This window comes from Phaethon lepturus, unplaced genomic scaffold, assembly GCF_000687285.1.
Source record: "Phaethon lepturus isolate BGI_N335 unplaced genomic scaffold, ASM68728v1 scaffold45467, whole genome shotgun sequence".
In the NCBI taxonomy this organism is placed as follows: Eukaryota; Metazoa; Chordata; class Aves; order Phaethontiformes; family Phaethontidae; genus Phaethon; species Phaethon lepturus.
The window spans coordinates 14,392-21,853 of record NW_010553452.1 but is presented as its reverse complement, the minus strand read 5'-3'; the positions used below and the strand labels follow the sequence as shown (position 1 = coordinate 21,853).

General features: G+C 36.5%; 1 protein-coding gene across 1 annotated transcript in view; it reads right to left on the bottom strand.

The window, feature by feature from the left end:
- Positions 1–1,703: 1,703 nt before the first annotated feature.
- Positions 1,704–7,462, bottom strand: part of PCTP (phosphatidylcholine transfer protein) — a 19,639-nt gene continuing 13,880 nt past the window's right edge. The window contains exon 7 of the mRNA XM_010291539.1: positions 1,704–1,714. The gene's annotated coding sequence lies outside the window, so the exon portion shown is untranslated. The remainder of the gene's footprint in view (positions 1,715–7,462) is intronic.

Here is a 7,462-nt window from a genome sequence, read left to right as displayed (position 1 = left end):
ACAAATCCCACCAATCATTTTCTAAGAGTACAAAGTATTACGGTGTTGTTTATTACTTGGGTTAGTTCATTGCCATCTGTGATCAGCATGAGTGATCTACTGATGTTGCTGAAGTGTTTATCCTGTCTACAGAACTGTGAGATATAGCTGGCTGCAATTAGCATTTTTCAGTTCCCAGGAAGGAGGAAACAATATTTTAATCTGTTTTTCTGGCTGTGATGAAGATACTATTAATGCATTTACACACTGTGAAGCTAGAGATTTAGTATCTTGACTTCTGATAGAGTGCTGTTGCATTTACCAGTGGAGATTTGAGTCAAATGAATTGTATTTACAAGCCAATGGGAGGAAAAGCACGGCCCAGTTCCAGTTCACTGTTCCTGTTGATTTCAAACAGAAGCAGCATCCAAACAGTCCAAATCTACTCCTACATTTACTTTTTGTCCCACTTTTTCTTTCATGACTTTTTTTTGTTATCTTGCAGAAGTAGCTTTATTACTACGAATAACATCCTCAAAGAGGAATAAATGTCTCTTCCAAACTTTTTGTACATCCCAATTTGATGTACATCAGTAATGTGTTCCAATGGGGAATTTTGGTGTTCCTTGAAACCATCAATCTACTTTCTGCATAGTAATTAGACCCATATGAAAGATGGTGTAAAGATAAGCATACAAGTATTAAGTGACTCTTACAGAGGCGTAGTAAACTAGTAATAGAATTGAGTAAATAATCCTATTCAGCCCTGCTGAATCTAAAGGCTAGATTTCTAACCCTAAATAAGATTAGCAAAAATTTCTAAGCTTTTAATCTAGCTAGTGCTGCCCTTTTCAGGATTTGAGTCTAAGAGTCCAGACACTTTGAAAGATTTCTGTTATTAAATGCCTACAATCTAAGCAGATTTATTTTGGGCCTTAGTTTTAATAATACAGTTGAATTATTTTTAAAAAAATCTTAGATCACAATAAATTATATGCAAATTGAATGTACATTATAATCTGTCTTTGTAAATGAAAGCAGTAGCAGCCAATTGTAGATACAATGTTGGGGATTTTGCATTTTCTTCATTTGTTTTACAATGTGCCTCTTTGCCTGATGTTCAGCTGTACCATACATTATGAGATTGCAAAACAGCATGGTCAGTAGGGAGAAAAAATATTTTAGGATGTTGCCTTTTGCAGCACTGCAGGGAAATGTCATACTACCTAACAGTTTATTTGTCATCCAGCGTGGTTTCTTGCAGAGGAGACAAAATATCTGCAGAACTTTTCAAAAAGGTTTCCTGTTGTTGTGCACAATTTGTGTGAGGTTTCGCAGCCATAATTTTACAAAACAAGAAGCACACCTCCTTGCTAAATTCAGAGAAAAATGTCCCCAGTCTGCTCAGTGATGCCACAGACTCATTTGTTTCCTAGGAACTCTGTTTTATACAATCATCACCACTAGGTGTCACTAAAAATCGTAACTCCGCACAGGTGCTGTTATTTAAATAAGTGATAAAATCACAGAATGTGTTTAAAAATACAGTTTACTCAGTATGAAAGAATAATTTACATCCCTAATAGGTTGATTGGAAACATATCTCCTGAGGAGAATTTATTTGTAGATTCTTCCCCTTTTTTCAGTATCAGTGATTCACTTCAGCAGGGCAAGATGACTTTTTTTTTTTTGTAATCTTTCCTATGCATATTGGAAAGTGATTTGGAAAATGTTTCTAAATGTTTCTAAAATGACAAGTTCCTAAGCACTGTTCATTTTGCCCTGTGGGGTTGGCTTAGAAGAGTGCCTAATGCTAAAGCACTGTAAGGACTTAGTAAACATAAGCACTGAAGCAGAAAACAAGTAGGTGAAATACTAGAAAATCCATGTCTTATGTTACTAGTGTACCGGAGAGGCTGGTGGGTGGACTCCTCTAGGTGGCTGCTGTGTCACTTTACGGAAAAAGGAAGAGTGTTGTACTGAGAAGACATCAGAATTTATGGCTGAGTGGAGAAACCAAGAGATCAAGTCACAGACAGGTAGAGCTCCTGATTTTGGGATCTGCAAAGATCCAGATATAAGTCAGACCTAACAAGGACAGACTGATTGTACAGAACAGCTACTAGAAAAAAGAAATCAGACAAACTTTTCATTTGCTTAAAGAAATGTAAATTGGTGAATCTGGGGAGGAGCGGAAGGAATATGTTATGTTGATCATGGCAGTTTTGACTAATAATACAAAAGATATTACCAGCTAAAAGTTTAGAAGACCATTGTGCTTTCATTAGTAGTAAACGAAAGCATGAAACTGAATACCTCCTTGTTCACATGGTGACCAGGAAAAATTCGGAAGATAAAAGTAATTAATTTCTTCTGTCATGCTGGAAGTGAACAGGAAATGAAAAAAAGAGATTGGGTAGGTGGAAGGCAAAGCAAAACTCCCACTGTCTTAGTGTAGGACTTCATCTTGTGTTTACAGCAGTCCGTTGCAGACTGTAATTAATATATCTAAGAACAAGGTTGACAGCTCACCATTTTGCTGAGTTTCATGATTTGGGGGAGATTTAAAACTTCCAGTTGCCAAATCTTAGTATTTATCTGGTTTTGAAGCACATTTGCAGTCTTCATGGTTAAGAAGCTTGAAAACGAATTTTCTAAGATGCCCACCATCAGATGACAGAAATACGTTTTGCATGTGCACATGTGTGTGTAAGGAGGATATTAATATAATTTTGAAGGTACTGTGTTGAGGTTTCTGATTCACTGAGACAGTGAAACTGCAGGGTAAAATTTATTTATGTCTGCACCAGAATTTACCCCTCTGTATGTGAGTAAGTGGATTCTCACGCAGACTTGAGTGAGGAACTGATACTCCCAACTCAGAATTTGCCTCAGTGTTTTCTTTAAGTAATGGCCACATCCTACTTTTTTTCACAGTAGTATTAGAGCTGTACTTTAGCCTCTGAATAGCATGAATTAACAAAATACTTATTTTTTTAAAACCAAATCACTTTTTTTTTCAACTTTTCTGGTCTTTTTCCAACCCCACATGAAACATCAGGAAAGTATCAGGAAAAAGGAAACCAAATGCTGATGTGACTTCTCAGATAAAAAAAAATGATAGTGTCCACATTGCTTCTATTTCCCCAATTCCCTGATGTTGTAGTCTGCACAGATCAGTAAGCAGCGTGTGCCCAGTGGTGCCCTTGTTTGTTACACTGTGCCTGTGGCCCTTTCCTAATGCTTTGATACGCCTTCCTGGTTCTACTGTGTTTGGGTACCCAGTTTCCTGTAGTCTTTCCTCACTATTAAGCTCTATTTACTGCCCTTTTCCAGGTGCTGCTCTGCCCTCATTTACTTCACATGCATGCCTTTCTGTGCGTAGGTATTTTTGTTTTTCTTCCCCTCTGCCACATTTCAGAGTCAGTAATCCTGTGCTTGCAACCTCTGCCAGTTGACTCACCACCAGACTGTGTATGCAAGGTCATTCTGTAAGACAACAAGGCTGCTAATTTAGCAATATCATCTACTGGATCAGAACACACTGGTTTTGTTTCTCAGCTTCCTCAAGTAATCAGTATCTGCTGTCTTAAGTCCTTTACTAAAGATCTTATTTCCTGTGCAGATGCGGCTAGCTCTCTAGATAACTCTACTGAAGCACAAGTTAGAATAATAATAAATACATTTATTTCTATCCTGCCCTTTTGGTTTCCCAAACTGCGGGCTTCCAATACAAAGGAAACAAAATAGTATTTGAAGTAATATGGCAGACTCAGTTGCCTTACTTTGAGATTGCTGGCTTCAAGATGGGAGTTTAGTTTCTTACTAAGCATTATCATAAACAGTTTGAAGATTAATGTTTTTGTACCTGAACTGTGCTGCCCTGTACAGCATCTCTTCAACAAAGGTAGAATCCATCCAGGTCAATGGGGAAAAGAGGCAAGATTCTTCTAAAGGCTCTGCTGAGAGGGAAGTAATGCTATGGAAGAAAGCCAATGTTAAAATTCTTAAAGAGTGTGTGTGGGGGTGACTTTCCACTGCTGCTTGTGCGTTACTGCTGTGAGAGGAGGGAGTTGTTTGTTTCTGCAGATTTAATAATTTGACTCTGTTTTGGCCAGAGTATTAGCTGCTTTTCAGCAGTGGAAAAAGCTGTTAGTAGTTCAAAATGTTAAATTTGTTTCACAGAAGATAAGTAAAAACACTATTTTCCTTATTTTTCCATAAGAATTAGAGCAATTGTCCCAGTTTTCCCCCCAAACCTGAAGATACATTTTCCTTGCTGCTATCCCTCTCTTTGCATCTTTCTCTAGCTCCATTTTATTTTTAATAATAAAAAATTGAAAAGTGGGAGGAAAATGAGATGGGAAAATCTTAAATATTTTGTATTTACATTTGAAACTAATCCAATAATTATTCTTTTCAGTATGTTTTAAGACTAAGTGAAAAATTTTAACTTATTCCACTGCTTATTTGTGTACTTTACCACACTACAGACTTCATTAGTACTTGAAAAAAAATGTTGTTTGTGGGACAATGTAGGTGGTGTAGACAGAAACACAACCTTGCTTGATAAACAGCAACTGACCAAGAGAAAGCCAAAGTGGAAGGCTCAATATTTGTCCTTTTAACCCACATAAAAGCATGTGACATTAGTATAGCCCTCTACAGTGTTTGCAATTTCCTCTAATATCCCCAGTGAACCCCATGAGCTTTGTGGATGCTTGCTTCACTACCAAAAATAGACTGCGCTATCCTAACTCGTTGATGTTTCATTCATTTGATCTCTCTGCTGTGGAAACTACTGAAGGCGTATTACTGATACTGCCATTCTGAAGAGTTAAAAAAGGAAGCTTTTTTGTTTCCCTCCTTGTTTGCTGCCGTAGGCAATGAACACTCTTATATTCAATATTCAATATATTCAATATTCTTACTCCCAAACAAAACAGTTGGAGTCTCTCTGGAAGGCAAGGGTGGAGCAATGCAGATTTTTTTTTTTACCTTTCAAAATATTAGGAGAAAACAGGAAACTGCAAAGGTTGAAGCTATCTTATCTAGGGAAGAATGCTCCAAGAGCTTGGTGTTTCCATTAGTGCAACAGTGCTAAACTAATACAGGTTTGCAGTTTTAAAAGTCAGAAGACAGTATTTACTGGGACTGTAGCAAACATGTTTGTTCTTTGATTAGTTGGCACAGCAAACCAGAAATGTCACAATTTCAAAACATGTCTCCGCTTAATGAAAAAAGGGACAAATGTACCTGAAAAATTGCCGGTTTTAAATGGAAATCTGATGAAAGGTTTTATTATAAAATATAGTGCTTATAATATATGCACATCATTTTAAACAAAAACATATTCTGTTTTCAGAATGTTGCATAACACTAACCAACATAATTTTATGTTCAGTACTGTCTTTTCAGCCCAGTTTGTATCTGTCCTCCTCATTTTTCTTAGTTTCAACAGACACTTATTCTAAAAGGCATAATTCTTATTCCCACATGAACCGCGACATCCAGGTACATAGATGCAGACACATATTTTGGCATTGAAAATGCATCATTTTTATAATACAGTAAAATGCACACAACTGGTAGGCATTAAATAATAGGTGGGTGGAAGAAGATCCTTGAGAGTGATGTTTGTGCTTTACTCTCCAGAGCAGGAAGCATGGCTAAGTTGGTAGCTCGCTGGGCTAAGATGTCAGAAGGTCAGATCACACATTAGGATTTGGGCTCATCCCAAATGTTGATGCAATATTGAAGGAGGAAGGGAAAGGGAAAGGCATGTGACAGTAAAGGACATTGTATTCACCAGTAAACATTGATTGGAAATATCCATCGTTGGACCAGGTAGAAGAAAGTCCACTACAGAATCAACAAAAAGATTTATTACTCTTCTGTTGCTAAATATTGAATTAGGCTATTAATGAGTAACAGGTCTGTTGAAGAAGAATGTACTTACTAACATCAAAAATCCTTTAAAATTAATTTAATTTTAATTAAATATGATTCAGTATATATTCCCATCTGCCAAAAAGAGAGTCTCGCCATGGATAAAGCTAAAATTTTGTGAGTGCTATTTGGCTCATCATGTTGTCTTTAAAAATACTGTGCCATGATAGTTAAGGTAAAATTCGAGGATCATTGTGGAACGCTTAGATATTCTAAATTTGCATTTCATCTTCTCTTTATATTACATCTCAGTCTTGCTTGGTTGAGCCTTTCCCAGCTTTAACCTCTCAAATACGATCTACAGCTGCTGGATGCAACAGTACATGAACAATAACCAGCATCAATAACTTTTTTCTGAGTGTGCAGCGCAGCCTCGGTTTGTCTGCTATTGCTGTCCTTTTCCAAAAGTAATGTTTTCATCATGTTTTCACTCAATAGTGTATTTATTATGATATTAAGCTTCACTAGCAAAGATTCTGAACCTCTGCTTTCATTTAATTTAAAATTCCCAGATTTCTCACCAAACTCCTACCAATAATTTTAGTTAAAATAATGAACTAAAGCAATAATGCAAGACTACAATAAGCATCTTGTCAAAAATGTGTATGTACCTGTTTCTAATACAGGTCTTATAAGGATTTTCATATACTTGTGCATCTCATTGTATATCACAGGAATTTAGCTCATTCAAGCTGGTCTGTTAAATAACAGCATTTGGAAAGAAAATAATGCTGCCTTCTCAGAAGGATTCACACTGTGATCTCCTGAATTTATTATTATTAAAAATCATATAATAATTCAGCTTGGAAGGGACATATGGGATCATCTCATCATTTAGTCCAGTCTGCAGCCCAGTGCAGCATCAAATTTGAAGTTGGCTCTAATTTCAAAGCCAGATAAATTGCCTAGGGCCTTGTTCAGCTGAGCTTTGAGTATCTCCAAAAAGGGAGATTTCACAGTCTCTCAGAGCAACTTGTTTCATTGCTGATTACCATCACTATGAAAAAAACCTTCCCTTATATTGTCATAAAATATTCTGATATCTGCTGATCACAAAAATGATGAAGAGCAAAATAATAGTTCTGTACACTAGCAAAGACATTAAGCATACAGAAGTACTAGTCTGAAAGAGAAGATGGGTTAAACATATACTTGTGAAACATACTTTATGGAAGGGATGATTTATATTATGTAATGCCTTTAATTGCATTTGGTGATCTGGCAGGTACTTCTAGGCTTGATTTTGCTGGAAGACCTTAAAGGGTCCTCAGATTACTTGTTTATTCTTATTCTCCGACTTGTTCCAAATGGATTTTGAAGTCCTTTTTCTAAATTAATGACATGCCTGCCTGTCAGTGTAGTGAGTTAATCAAGCTCATTATTCAGTGATAATACTCTCAACTTCATGGTTCCTAGAACCACGCCTTGAGTGTTATCAAGGGTCAATTTATTCCCATGTTAGAAGAAAAAAATCAGTGGAAGGTAATGTACTTTTTCATATACCCACCTCACACTCTGAGACAATAGACCCTTT